Here is a 15,460-nt window from a genome sequence, read left to right on the forward strand (position 1 = left end):
GCTGCGGTTCAGCGTTTCCTGTCGCCAGCCGATCGCTCTCTCTGGGCTGTAGATGGTGGCTAGTGACTCAGCGGTTGCAAGGTGCTTCTGGTAGCCATCCCATCCTCGTCGCCAGTGTTTTATTTGAGCAATGAGAGGCTGAACCAGAGCATGAGTGCAACAATACTTTATTTTACAATAAAGGGCTGACCGTGCTTGCCAAGCCTGGAACTGGCTCGCAGCAATCAGCAACCGGTTGGACCCCGCAGCCTGCTTTTATAGCTGGCTGCTGGGGAGAGCCAACCAATGGGAATGGGGGAAATAACGCCCACGTAAAGTGAGTGGACCTGAGTGAGAACTCCTTGAGTCCTCAGGACATAACAATATGGAAGAACAAAAATACATATTAAATTATTCTATTAAAAACAAGATAAACTAAGAAAAATGTTCATCAGATCCATCAATGGCTTTCAGATTATAAATGAAATTGCATGAACCACAGAATTACCAAATTTGCATTGTAAATATCCAAATCACTAATCCTTTTATTAGTTAGTAATAACAATAACAATAACAGGGACACGGTGCCTCAGTGGCTAAGATGCTGAGCTTGTCAATCAGAAAGGTTGGCAGTTTGGCAGTTTGAATCCCTAGTACCACGTAATGAAGTGAGCTCCCATTACTTGACCCAGCTTCTGCCAACCTAGCAGTTTGAAAGCATGTAAAAATGTCAGTAGAAAAATAGGGACCATTTTGGTGGGAAAGTAACAGCATTCTGTGCACTCTTGGCATTTAGTCATGCCAGCCACATGACCATGGAGATGTCTTCAGGCAGTGCTGACTCTTTAGCTTTGAAATGGAGATGATCACCACCCCTAAAGCCAGAAACAACTAGCACATATGTGAGAGGGAAACTTTTATCTAATAACAATAACAACAAATGAGGAAAAATATATGCCGTGGGGCACAGACTCACTGTGATCCTCATCCTATGGCCTCTGGCTGCAACCAAACTACTAAGCTCAGAGACAATAGAGGACTCTACAGTTATTACAAAGTTGTGGTGGTATAGTGGTTAGAATGAAGTACTGCAGGCTATTTCTGCTGATTTCCAGTTTTCAGCAGTTCAGCAGTTTGAGTCTCACTGGCTCAAGGTTAACTCATCTTTCATCCTACCGAGGTCAGTAAAATGAAGACCAGATTGTTGAGCTCAATATGCTGACTCGGTAAACGTCTTAGAAAAGGTTGTAAAGCATTGTGAAGCAGTATGTAAATCTAATTGCTATTGTTATTATGTATTCCCTTGTTTGATGCAATTGGTTAATAAAGCAAGCTTAATCATTCTGTGCTATTCAAATTGGTTGAATGCAGATTAAAGAGAGATTTTTTTTTAAACTTGAATGTTTTAACATTTTATTTATTGATTTTATGATTTTCTGTAGGTCTTTGAAACAGAATATATTTGATAAGAATATAATTCACTCTGAGATGGTATATTAGCATGAAATATTTGATGGTTTGTATGTGAAAACTGTTGAAAGTCAGATTCTATCAATTGTACCACTTTATATTTTACTCCAAATAATTTTAAATTGGCATTCTCAGTATTAAATAGAATCAATGAAGTAGAAAAGTAGCAGGGTCTTTGGTCAACATGTTTCAGCTCAAATGTTTGCCCTCAAAAATAGCTTAGGAGAGTTAATGAGGAAATGTTTAAGCTTTTCAAGGGCTTGAGATAAATTATTTGATATATACTTCTAAATATGAGTTATATAAATGCAACATTTAGCTTTCTTTTGAGATTGTTTTCCCATATTGCTGATTGTTTCTTTTAAAAGACAAAACTAATTAAAACATTTTTTTAAATATATCATTTTCTTTAAAAGCAGTCTACAATCTTAGAAAAGATCCTAGATTCTTTTTCAAAAGCCTGTCCTGGACCTGATATATTAGGTGAATCTAAATTCCCAAAAATAAAAGATGAAAAGTGTCACCAAAAGTCACCATGATGAGGTGACTGCTAAAATGTCTTTCTGCTTGTCAATCCTTACTTTTTAAAGAAAAGTAAAGGTTTTCCCTGACAAATCATGTCCAATTCTAAGGAATAGTGCTCATCTCCATTTCTTAGCCAAGAGAGTCAGTGATGTTTGAGGACACTTCTGTTGTCATGTGGCCAGCATGACTACACCAAAGGGCATGGAATGCTGTTACTAACCACTGAAGTGATATTTATCTACTTGCATTGATTCAATTTTTTTTACTCCCGGTTCTGTGGGTGTGGCTTATTTGGTGGGTGTGGCTTGGTCATATGTCTGGGTGGGCATCGCCAACTTGACATCACTCACATCAAGGGGTGCCTTGCCTGGCCTCAAAGAGATACAATTTCCAGCTCTATTTATGTACTACTACTGAACATCCAAAATACACTATTTAATCCAATGTATATATGCCACATGTGTACATACATCTTACATAGTATAGTGTGTTCATGGGCACACAAAAGAATAATTATCTACTATATATACTGTATGTGTATGTACACACGCACACGCACACACACACACCTCTTCTAAAACTATATACATTCAACCTCACTGCATTTGGAAAAACACACCCATAGTCCACTTTCTGTCACACATTTAAGTATAATTTCTGTACATTAGAACATTGCATACACCTTCAGATTTACTTCCCTAGCCTGCACATGACCATTAGACCCAGGAGATATCATGGATTGAGTAAAATGTGATGAAACTCACTTAATAATGCTCTTGCTTAGCAACCAAAATTTTGGGCTCAATTGTGGTCATAAGTGAAGGACTTTCTCTGCCTTCCTCTGCACGGCAGATTAGTCCTAGTAAACTGCTCTGCCTATTTTCCTCTCTGTTAGAGGCACCAAAATAATCCAGATTCCAGATGATATAAGGTCTCCTGCTGGAGCAGGGGGTTGGACTAGATGGCCTCCAAGGTTCCTTCTAAATTTGCTATTCTATGATTCTATAAGGATTTCCTGCTGAAGCAAGGGAATGGACTAGAACAGGAGTCTTCAAACTTGACAGCTTTAAGACTTGTGGACTTCAATACCCAGAATTCCGCCTCCAGTCATGTTAGCTCAGGAATTCTGGGAGTTGAAGTCCACAAGTCTTAAACTTGCCAAGTTTGAAGACCCTTGACTAGAAGATGACCTCCGAGATCCCTTCCAGACCTAGATTGCTGTGCTGAAGCCAGGGTTTGTGTCCTTCCTATTCTCCTTTTTTTCTCTTTCCCTCTCTCCCTCCTTCCATGGATCTATCTATCCATCCATTCATCCGTATATCTCATTCACTTTCTCCTCCCTCCCTCTTTCTTTCTCTCCCTTCCTTCCATCCTGTCTTTCTTTGTCTATCCCTTCTTTTCCTTTCTCTCTCTTTTTTTCTTGCTTTCCCTTTTCTCTTTCTTTTCTTTCTTCTCTTCTCTCTCTTTCTCTCTCTCTCTTTCTCTTTTTCTCTCTCTTTCCCCCTCTCTTTCTCTCTCTCTCTCTTTCCCCCTCTTTCTTTGTTTCCCTCTTTCTCTCTCTCTCTTTCCCTCTCTTTCTATCTCTTTCTATCCATTTCCTTCCTCCTTCCCTCTCCTTCTAAAGCTAGGAGAGAAGACCCACCTGAAACAAGCACACACACACACACCAACATGCTTCCAAGTGCCCACCTGAAACACACATATGCACACACACACACACACACACACACACACACACACACAAACTTCCAAGTGCCCAGCTGTGTTGCTTATTATGAGGGTTCTTCCCCCCCCCAACCCAGCAGCTCTGGGCTAGGCTGCTTGGGTTTGGCTTTCCTGACTGCCTGAAACCTTACCTTCCTTCCATGTCTGGCTGCCAGGGAAGGCAAGCCAAGGCTAAGCTATTGTTGTTGCTGGGTTCCCTGCCAGCCCACATCTCACCCCTGTCATGAGATGCCTGCAGCCACCACATGTTTTATTTTTCTGTGTGGCTGGACTCCAGCCACACTGAAAAAAAGACACGGCAGCTATAGGCTTCTTGCAGTGAAAATTACTGACCTCCGACTTTGTTTCGCTTCTCTGACATGTCACCACAGCTGCGTTCTAGGTGCCGGCCATGCAGGTCCACCCCATTGAGCCTGAAACACTAGACGGACTTGCCCAAGCAAGTCTGAGTGGAGTGGTACAGCACTCTGAAAGAAGCGGCTGGAAACCGAAAAAGATTCACCTCCATCTACCCCTTTTTCAATGCAACCCACCCACTGCTCTCTTCTTTCTCTGCCTGTCTGTTCTGTATGGCTGGTTGGGGGAGGCTTCTTGTGCTGACAAAGGGGTGGCTGGAGGTGACTTTTTCGGTCTCCAGCTGCTTACTTTCGCAACTCAAGAAGCCTTCTTCAACCAGCCAGCTGCACTCCTCCTTTTCAGCCATACAGAACAAACAGGCAGAGAAGGAGGAGAGCAGCTTGTCAGTTGTGGGAGGCTTTTTGCGCTGAAAAAGGGGTGGCTGGACATGTGGCCACCTGCTGGCTGGCCAGGCCAGGCTGGGCTAGAAGAGGTGCATCCGCTGGGAGAAGGAAAAAAGTGTGCTCGGGGAGGGCAGGCAGGTGGGTGGATGTCCTGGGCCACTGCACATGGTGTTATGTCCCTGGAACTTAAAGAAGTTCCCACCCAGGTCCGTTCGCGCTGCGGGGGCGGTTGCCCCCTCTCATTGGCTGGTTCTCCCCAGCAGCCAGCTATAAAAGCAGGCTGCGGGGTCCAACCAGTCGCTGATCGCTGCGAGCCAGTTCCAGGCTTGGCAAGCACGTTCAGTCCTTTATTATTCTAATAAAGTATTTGTTGCATCCATGCCCTGGTTCAGCCTCTCATTATCCGAACTTAACACTGGCGACGAGGATGGGATGGCTACCAGAGGCAAAATGCAACCGCTGAATCACTAGCCGCTGATCCACAGCCAGAGAGAGCGATCAGCAGGCAACGAGAGCGAACGCTGATCCGCAGCCAGAGAGAACGATCAGCAGGCAACGAGAGCGAACGCTGATCCGCAGCCAGAGAGAGCGGTCAGCAAACAGCGAGAGTGAGAAGCGTCTGTAGCCGCTAGTTAGCCAGCTACAGGGAAAGTGGAGCGCTGCGAGCCGCAGCCGCTCGTTTCTTTAGGCGCGAAATTCAAACGGCTGTCATTTGAATTTCCGCCCAAGAGTACAGCGCGTGCTGTATTTCAAAGTCACTGACGCCACGCAGGCGCGAATTTCAAAACGCTGCCAACGACCGTTGCAGCCAAACCTCGTGTTAATCCAGAGAGAGGGAGAGAGTTGTGAAAACCTCCCCTGAGCTGAAGTCACTTGCCTGCCATAGGCACAAAATACCTTCCTGCTGCTGCCCCAGAGAGATTTTCTCAACAGGTTATCCAACAAGATTCTCATCATGAACTCCAACCCAGTTTTCCCATCGTTCAAGCCAGATGAGGAGAAGTGGGAGTCATACAAGAATCGTTTTAACCACTACATCGACGCCATAGGGTTGGCTGATGCAGGGGAACACCGGAAAAAATCATATTTCCTGATCTACTGTGGAGCCATCGTCTTTGATACTGCCACAGCACTCGTGGCTCCACGTGAGTTAAAAAACATTCCCTGGACAGAACTGTTAGAAATCCTTACTAACCACTATTCTCCTAGACCCTCACAGATTGCCAGGCGGTTCACCTTCCGAATGAGGAAGCAATCAGACAAAGAGACCATCAACCAGTACATGGCTGCCCTCAGGACTGCAGCACTCCATTGTGGGTTTGGGGCCTACCTGGATGACATGCTCCTCGATCAGCTAGTCTGCGGAGTCAAGGATCTTCACCTCCAAAGGCGCCTACTCACTAGGAAGGACCTCAACCTCGCGCAAGCCATCGAGGAAGCCCTGGCAGCGGAGCTGGCAGCACACTCAGCCACTGAAATCCAAGGTCCTGCTTCCAAGCAAAGCGCAGTTTCAGTCCACTCTGAAGAGGTGGTCATCGAAGAGGACCCCAGCGATGTGGCCGACATCCACCGTCTCGCCCATGCCAGACACCCGCAGGTAGGAGCCAAGCAAGAAAGCATCAGCCCACCCAAGCATATCACCCTGTGCCTATCCTGTGGTGGAGCTCACCTGAGGGCCACCTGCAAATTCAAGGGAGCCACCTGCAACATTTGCCACAAAAAGGGGCACATCGCTAGAGTCTGTCAAGCCTCTCACAACTCGGCACAAAGGCACCCTTCCTTTTCACATTCTGGACCCCAAAGGCAAGTATTGAACTGTCGCACTCGCCATCATGCTAAGCATGCTTGCCATGCCATTAGTAAAATCTCTCTCTCCGTTTTGTTAGAAGGTAAACCTTGTCGCATGGAGGTTGACACGGGGTCAGCGGTCTCAATTATCTCTTGGAGCACCCTCAAGAGACTACAGCCCAGTCTATCCAGAAACCGGCTCCAGAAGTGCCAGTTTAGCCTGAAGGACTACCAGGGGAAGGACATTCCTGTAATTGGCAGAGGCAAGTTTCTTGTTAATTTTAAAACTTTCAAAGGCCACCTACCTCTAGTGGTAGTTAACGAAATCTCCCCACACTCTTGGGGCTTGATTGGTTTCCCCATCTCGGCCTAGGGTTAACAGGAGTCCATGCTGTCTCAACCTCTGACACTGACTCCTTATTCGCTGATTACTCAGACGTATTCAGCAATGAACTGGGGTGTTATAATGGTACCCCTATCTCATTCTCAGTCGACCCCCAAGCAGTCCCAATCAGGCTAAAACCTCGTAGAGTCCCATTCGCTATTCGGCCTAAATTAGATGCGGAACTGGATAAATTATTAAAACAAGGGGTCATTGAGCCAACAGATTTCGCCAAATGGGAGACGCCCATTGTCACACCCTCAAAAAGACGGTAGCCTGAGAATTTGCTCGGACTACAAAACCACAATTAATAAGTTTTTACAAGTTAGCGCTTACCCAGTGCCTGTCATTCAGCATTTATTACACACTTTTGAACCTGGCAGCATTTTTGCCAAATTGGACATGTCTCAAGCGTATCAACAGTTCCCTGTTGACAACCAAACAGCGAGAACTCCAGACCATTGTCACTCACAGGGGTGCTTTCCGGTGCAAGCGTCTCCAATTTGGCGTAAGTGTTGCCCCAGGCATTTTTCAATCCTCATGGAGCGGATTTTGCAGGGCCTCCCTGGTGTAGTACCCTACTTGACGACATCTTAGTCTCGGCCAGGGACAGACCCCAACTCTTCCAGAGAGTTCGAGCAGTGTTAGAGAGGTTCAGACAGCATGGCCTCAAATTAAAAAAAGAAAAATGTGCCATTGCCACTAGACAGGTGGACTTTCTGGGTTATAAAATTGACGCTTCAGGCATTCACCCCCTGGAGTCCAAGGTTAAGGCAATTCACGAGGCACCCACTCCAACCTCCAAAGCGGAACTGCAGGCCTTCTTAGGGCTTTTGAATTTTTACGCGTCGTTCCTGCCCCATAAAGCATCTGTGGCGGAACCCCTGCACAGACTTTTGGATAAAAAATCGGCTTGGCATTGGGGACACAAGGAAGACTCCGCTTTTCGCACAATCAAATCACTACTCACGTCGGAGGCGGTCCTTATTCAGTTTGACCCCAACCTTCCATTAGTGCTAGCAGCGGACGCATCCCCTTTTGGAATTGGGGCAGTGTTAAGCCACAAGCTCCCTGTTGGGTATATGGATACTCCAACTGGTTTGGGTTGAATAAATATGTAAACCTAGGAATAAAGTGCTATGTAGCTTTAAAGCTAGAAACTGCAATGTCATTGTGGGTGCGGTTGCAGGCAGCCATATAGGTAGGAGGAAGCGATGGCCCGGCTTCTGGATGCAACTGTCTGAGTCCGGCTTCTGGATGCAACTGTTTGAGTCCGGCTTCTGCATGCACCTAGTTACTGTTCCAGGTCTGCTGCCTACTGTTGTTGTGAACGTCTATCTGCTTACTATTGGAGGCTACTGTGCCAGATACCATTTCACCTGAACACAAGGACTGTTTACTGGTGAGCTGTGGATTCAGCGTTAGTACTTGAGAGAAAGGTATCTTAAGAAGAAGATTTACAAGCAGATAAAGACATTGTATTTACTGTTTAAAGGACTTGATAACTGGATAGATAAACTGGATACTGACATATGGACTGAATGACTATTCTTAATCTCTGTATGAATTAAATACCTATTTAAACCACAAACAGTGTATTTGTCTCAAGTGTGTGTATACTCTAGGGCCCAGCCTCACTCTCATTTGGCTGCCTGGCTTGACTGCTGCTGCACACTCTGCTAGGGGGTTTATCCCCAATCACTAACACTCCCCAATGGCTCCGAGGCCCCCATCGCTTTTTTTTCCAGGACGCTCTCTTCAACAGAGCGCAATTATAGCCAAATCGATAAGGAAGCTTTAGCAGCTGTCGCAGCTGTGAAGAAATTCCATGAATTTCTTTTTGGCCACTTTTTCGAGCTGGTCACGGATCATAAGCCTCTCCTGGGTCTACTAGCAGGTGGCAAACAGACCCCTCAAGTCCTGTCTCCTAGAATGATGAGGTGGATTCTTTTCCTAGCGGCATACTCGTATAGACTCATACACCACCCAGGTAAAACATTGTCTCACGCAGACGCCCTCAGCCGCTGCCCCCTGCCTGCTCCAGCGGAGGATCCTGCCCCGGTCCATGCTATCTTTGAGGTCACCCAACTGGACCTCCCCATCACTGCCCTTGACATTGCCGCCAAATCCAAGGCAGACAAAATGATCGCCCAGGTACTGGACTGGGTGAGGAGGGGGTGGCCGGGCAGTGATGTTGAAACCAAATTCACGCCTTTTAAGACCTGCCTACAGGAGTTATCCAGTTTGCAGGGCTGTTTGCTGTGGGGCACACGAGTGGTCATCCCGACCTCACTGCGTACCCGAGTTTTGGAGGCACTGCACGAGGGCCACCCTGGCATCGTCAGGATGAAGGCATTAGCATGCAGCTACGTATGGTGGCCTGGCCTCGACGAGGACATCATCAGATGGGTAAGCTCCTGCCATCCCTGCCAGGAATCCCGTCCGTCCCCTCCAATTGCCACACCCACTAAGTGGGAAAGCGCCAGCGCACCTTGATCCAGGATTCACATCGACCTAGCGGGCCCGTTGCACGGCAAAATGTTCCTGGTGGTTGTGGACGCTTACTCTAAATGGATTGACGTGGCACAACTATCCACAACCACCACGCAAGCGGTCACCAAGGTATTAACTCGCCTGTTCGTAACGCACGGGCTACCAGACTCAATTGTTTCCGACAATGGCCCCCAGTTCGCATCTGCCGAGTTCAGTCGCTTCGCTGCCAATCTGGGCATCCACCACATTTTCACGGCTCCCTTTCATCCTGCCAGTAACGGACTGGCAGAAAGAGCCGTTAGGACCACTAAAGAAACTCTAGCTAGGTTCAGCAAGGAAGACTGGCACCACAGACTCTCCCGTTTCTTGCTGAGCCAGCACTCAACCCCGTGCACAGTCACTAATAAGTCCCCGGCTGAACTCCTGATGGGTAGACGCCTGCGGACTGTATTGGACAGGCTTCACCCACATTACTGCCCTGACTCTCCCCTCGCTTCCACATCGGGGGTTAGGCATTTTGTCTTACAGGAACCCGTGTTCGCGAGGAACTTCGCTGGAGACCCACTGTGGATCCCGGGCGAGATTGTGGCCATCACCGGACCCAGGTCGTATCGAGTCAGACTGGAGGATGGCCGGATCTGGAGAAGGCACCTGGATCAGCTGCGGAAGCGCCAAGACACTCACGTTAGCAGTGACTCATGGTTGCAGACCGGTGCGAGGTGACAGCATCAACCCCACACCAGCACCAATTCCGGTGACCAGTTTATGCCTGCAGCCGAGCCGGGGAGCCCGAACATGAACCGTGACCACCAGACGGCTGACCAGTCCGAACCAGTCAACGGAAGCACATCCCCAGTGACCAGCCCTTCGAGTCCCGAACTGGCACTGACCGAGGAACGTGTTCGTGACACCCCACCGGTCCGACCTTCCTTTGCAGACTCTGAACTACCAGACAACTCCCCGGGCTTGCGCCGTTCTGGGCGCCAGCATAAGCCTCCCGCGTACCTTAAAGACTATGCGTGTTCGCATCTGGGGGAAAGGGGTGTTATGTCCCTGGAACTTAAAGAAGTTCCCACCCAGGTCCGTTCGCACTGCGGGGGCGGTTGCCCCCTCTCATTGGCTGGTTCTCCCCAGCAGCCAGCTATAAAAGCAGGCTGCAGGGTCCAACCAGTCGCTGATCGCTGCGAGCCAGTTCCAGGCTTGGCAAGCACGTTCAGTCCTTTATTATTCTAATAAAGTATTTGTTGCATCCATGCCCTGGTTCAGCCTCTCATTATCCGAACTTAACACATGTGCACTGCATGCGGCTGCCACATGGTAGGGAAAGCTAGGAGAGCAACCGGGGCAAGTGAATGACTGGGTGACCAGGTGACTGGGTCAGGGGCGTGGCCAGCCAGGGGTCACCACCAGTTCGGCGACCCATGTCAAATCACACTACCAGTTCACCTGAACCAGTGAAAACTGGTTGAATACCACCTCTGATTTGCATGCTTTCAAACTGCTAGATTGGCAGGAGCTGGAGCAAAATTGAGAGCTTACCCTGTCATGTGCTGCTTGGATGGCCAACTGTCAATCTTCCTGTCAACAAGCCCAGCATCTTAACCACTAGGCCTCTGCTCCTCTCTTTGACAATTCCTAAGATCTGAAAAAACAGAGATTTCTCAAGGAGAGATGTGGGAGCATGAGCAATTTTATTTGTCACATCTGAACAAGGCTACATAAAATCCAAAATTCCAGTACAAAGTATTGCTGTTATGGGATAGACTTATGTAACTTCAGTGGCAATGATATTTTAGCACTTTACAATCTATACTTAAATGAGGTGTTACTCTCTTTGTTATCCATGAAACCATGAGTTTTAGTCCCACATTGGGCACAAAGCCAGTTGGGTGACCTTAGTCCACCAACTCTCTCTTAGGAAGAAAGCAATAGCAATCCAATTCTGAAAATCCTGCCAAGAAAGCTTCAGAAACTTATCCAGACAGTCACAAGGGATCAAGGCATGAGAGAAAAAAAATTGTTATATAGAACAAGTAAAGGAATAGATTTTTAAAAAATAGTTCAGTACAAAAAAAGTACTCTGGAGTGGATTAAGTGCATCAAATTTTGAATATATCATTGTAAAAATGTTGATTCTAATTACATTTAAATTTTGTCACAGTTTAAAAGTGGACATAAAATTGTTTTTGTGGAGTTAAAACTCTTTTGGTGTGGAGTGAAGGTTGCTTGTTTGTTTTCATTTGGGATGATGATGATTTTGAATTATGAAGATGCTACAATTTAAAATGATGAGCTAGGACTAGAGAGATTCTATTCAAATCCAGTCTAGCTTTGTTTTGGAATTTCACTGGCTGATTTGGAGAAAACTGGCTGATTTGGAGAAAATTTCAGCCCCGTTTACATATTAGAGGTACTGTGGGGGCAAATATGGAAGAAGTAGTGTTATGTATACTCCTGGGAAAAAGTGAATGTAAATTAAATATGTGAATATAAAACAATAATAAATAATTTAGCAATGCAAAGTAATGACACAGATCTTTAAAATCATCAATGGATTTATATTCCTAATTTTAGGAGCATAAAGAATTCATTTTGCTCCTCGGCCACCCTACTAAAATTTCAAAAGGAATAAAAATACTGTCTTGCCCTTATAGTGACATGATTCACTATTTGTATTTACTGTGGTAGTTGGAATCTGGGGGATTAGTTTAGAAATCTGCCAATAACGTAAAATGTAAAATCAATGTAGAGAACAATTAAAAACACTGTCTCGTTTTTATAATCCTAGATACTTTGGCTTTGGATATTTGGCCAATTCTAACTTCAACCAAGCAACATCATTGTTGGCATCTGTCAGTTGCTGGGTGGAAATATTGAACTGAGAAAATGGGCAGAGTACTCTTTCAACCATAATGTCTTTGACAAGTAGAAGATTGGAAGAATTCAAGGTACACATAACGGTATTTATACTTTATGAGGCTCAGCCCAAATTTAGAATCACTACATCTAAACCATATGAATGACTATTGATTTGTTTGTTTGTTTGTTTATATTCCTATGCCACCTATATCCTCTACAAGGTGACTCTGGGTGGCTTACAAATTATAAAAACAAGTGTTATCAGATACAGAAAGAAAATATATACTATACTACAGAAATAAAACATAAACTATGATAAAGAGCATTTAAATTTCCTGACTATTAATATAAAGTCCCATGACGATGATGATGATGATATTCGTATAAGGTTTGTTTTGAGAAGTTTTTACATTCAGAACAAAATGCAATGAAATAAAATCAGCTCACACCATATTTTCAAGTGAATTCCTGGATGTGTCCCAACTTTATGGTAAAATTTTGAACAATTACTTCAAATTTCATATATGAATTCCGCAATCACTTTTTAAGATATGCCTTCCATTTTCAATGGTTACCTGCTCATTATAAACTTGGTTTTTCTTATTGTTTGAAAATAATCCTCCCAATCACTTAAATAAAGAGATTTGTCTAAATAACAAATAGCAAGATTGCACCAGCGAGTGAAAAAAAATCCTCTCAAACTCTTTGGGTTCTGTGTCTGTTGTGCTAAATGGAGCAGAAACATTGTATTGCAGAGACACAACATTAATGATGCACTTTTTAAAATTCTTTTGCCTAATTTATGCAGCATTCCATTGCTTTTAATTTCTTTCTAACAGCAGATGTTTTTACAGTTTTATGAGCCTTGACTTCAATGAGACAATACAACTTTACACTTGGCCTATTTCATTTGATATGACATTTATTTATCTATCTTATTGAGAGCTGTGAATTTAATTGATAATAATAAAGAAACATAGTTTAATAATTGTAGAAGCCAGTGCAATCATGATTTTTAATTGCTACAACTGTGGATTTAAGACATGTTAAAATTTTAAGTTAATGCTATCGGACTGGACCTGGCAAACATTCATTCATTCATTCATTCATTCATTCATTCATTTTAATATCACATTTTGAACCAGAATTGAGAAAATGAAATCAATCAATGGAGGAGTTAGGGTATGGGAAATATTCTCATCACCACTGCTAGCAACTAATCGAAAGGCACCCACTTGAAATTTTCAATACTTCGCCTATTTCCACTTGCAATTTGCTAAATCTCAGTCATGCTTATATTTGTTAAAATATTAAAATGCAGCATGATGATTAGCAAATAATTATTGATTGTTTATTTCTAATAAAGTGTTGTTTGTTGTAGAACATTAATGGCTTGGCAACTGTTGCATTAGTTAGAATTCACAGAAATACTAGTTCACACAGTCTTCCATTTCATTTGCCAGAAAGATTCTGCCTATCCTTCATGATAGAGTAGTGTATACAGTGAAACAGAATGTAATGCTGCAGAAAATAAGACAAAATTGTAATTTATCAGACAACATGAGAATTTAGTTGAAAGCAATATACTTCCATTAGGCGAGCTCTTGGTACATTATCCCAAGATGCCTTAACCTGCATCATTTTCTAAGCCTCTATAGTGTTGTTAGGAAACTTATTCTTGACAGATTCCTTTGATTTGTGAACACACTTTATATTTGTAATGCTCAGATTATTGGAGAAGCAAAGCAGTAAGGAGACAAATCCACATAGGTAGTATTCATAAAGCTTAACAAGTTAAGTGCCCATATGGATGAATAATTCAGTCAGCCTCCAATGTTTCCATGAGTTTACTCAGAATTATGTTCTGCCTCTTTATATATTTATTTATGAAGTGAGGATTTTTTTAGAAATCTCCACAAAAATCTCCAGTTTAGATATTTTATATATATATATCATGCCCTGCCACACACATTGGACAGACCAATAGAAGAATAAGTACCTGCCTAGATGAACACAAAAATGCAGTCAAAAAGCTGGAACACACTTCCTCACTAGTCCAACACATGAAAGCAACAGGTCATAGCATCGACTTCAATGGCACCAAAACCCTAGCCACTATAGAAAACCCCAGTCACAGAATTATCAGAGAAGCCATAGAGATTGAAAAAAGTCCTGAAAGCATGAATAGAAGAGATGATTCCACCAGACTGTCAATTATTTGGAAGCCTGAACTCACAAACAAAAAAATCTCCACACCACAAACAAGGCAAACACCTGGGCACAAACAGATCCGCCCTCATACCTCCAGCTCAAACACACCCTAACCAGGCACCCAGATGAAACCTAGCTTCCTAATAAATGATAGCCGTCCATTTACCCAGAGCCAAGCTGCACTAAAAGCCTCCAATACAGGAACACAATGTTGCCAGCCAATCAAGACAAAAAAAGCCACAAAACAGACAGTAGATATTAGAAACACCAATCAAGCAGAACACAGCAAACTCCAAGACCAATAAACACAGACCAAGACTCCCAACCAATCAGGATGAAGAAAAAAAACATTCTGGCACAGCAGTAGGCTAGCCCCAAATTTAAAACTGAAATGGCTATGAAAGTCTGACTCACACCATGCAACAATTGCCCAGCCACATACATTGGGCAAACCCACAGGGGAATAAATGCACACATTGAAGAACACAAAAACGCAGTCAGAAGAGAAGAAAATACTTCCTCCCTCTTCCAGCACCTTAAAGCCACAGGACATGAAATTAATTTCAAAGGAACCAAATTAATATCCAATACTGAACATTCCAGCAAGAGAATAATTATGGAAGCCATCGAGATGTAGACACACCCACATAACATGAATAGATGGGATGATGCCTCTCACCTACCAGACATCTGGAAGCTAGCCCTCACCAACATATGAGTCCAAGCCACGAAAACCAACACCAGACCCAAAACAATGCGGGATACCACCGCCAATCCCCCTCATCAGACCCAGGCCCCAGCCCATCCTATAAATGAAGGACAACCACCATCCAGAAAACAGACCACGGCTGCTTCGCCAGCTGTCGCATCCCCCGACCCCAAAACCAAACAAGCTGACACACACCAAGAACACAGACCCAGACCCCTGACTCGAAGCCAGACTAAAACCCAGAATGCTACATCACAGTCACCCGCTCGGGACATCACATCAGAAAACTCAGGAAATTACACCACAAGAACTCAAGAGGTTACAACACAGCAAATGACTCAGGATATCACAGCACAAGACCAAGGATACCACAGCAATAAATCTCACAAGGTCATCACACAACCCATTACCCAAGCCGTTACTACACAGGAGGCTAATGGAAAAGAGATCAAAATACAAACGACCCAGGAGATTACAACGCAGGACCCAGGATACCACAACAAAAGAACTCATAAGCCCATCAAACAACCCATTACCCAAGACGTTAAAACATGAGAGGCTAATGGAAAAAAGATCACT

General features: G+C 44.3%; 1 long non-coding RNA gene across 2 annotated transcripts in view; it reads left to right on the top strand.

The window, feature by feature from the left end:
• The window catches only part of LOC148125432 (uncharacterized), a 71,986-nt gene that overhangs the window by 18,390 nt on the left and 38,136 nt on the right, over positions 1–15,460 (top strand). For both annotated transcript variants that reach the window (XR_015744203.1, XR_015744202.1), the window contains exon 2: positions 11,891–12,050. This is a non-coding gene — a long non-coding RNA (uncharacterized LOC148125432). The remainder of the gene's footprint in view (positions 1–11,890; positions 12,051–15,460) is intronic.

The sequence above is a fragment of the Pseudonaja textilis genome, chromosome 6 (assembly GCF_049901715.1).
Source record: "Pseudonaja textilis isolate UNSWEBS1 chromosome 6, rPseTex1.2, whole genome shotgun sequence".
NCBI classification, from domain to species: Eukaryota; Metazoa; Chordata; class Lepidosauria; order Squamata; family Elapidae; genus Pseudonaja; species Pseudonaja textilis.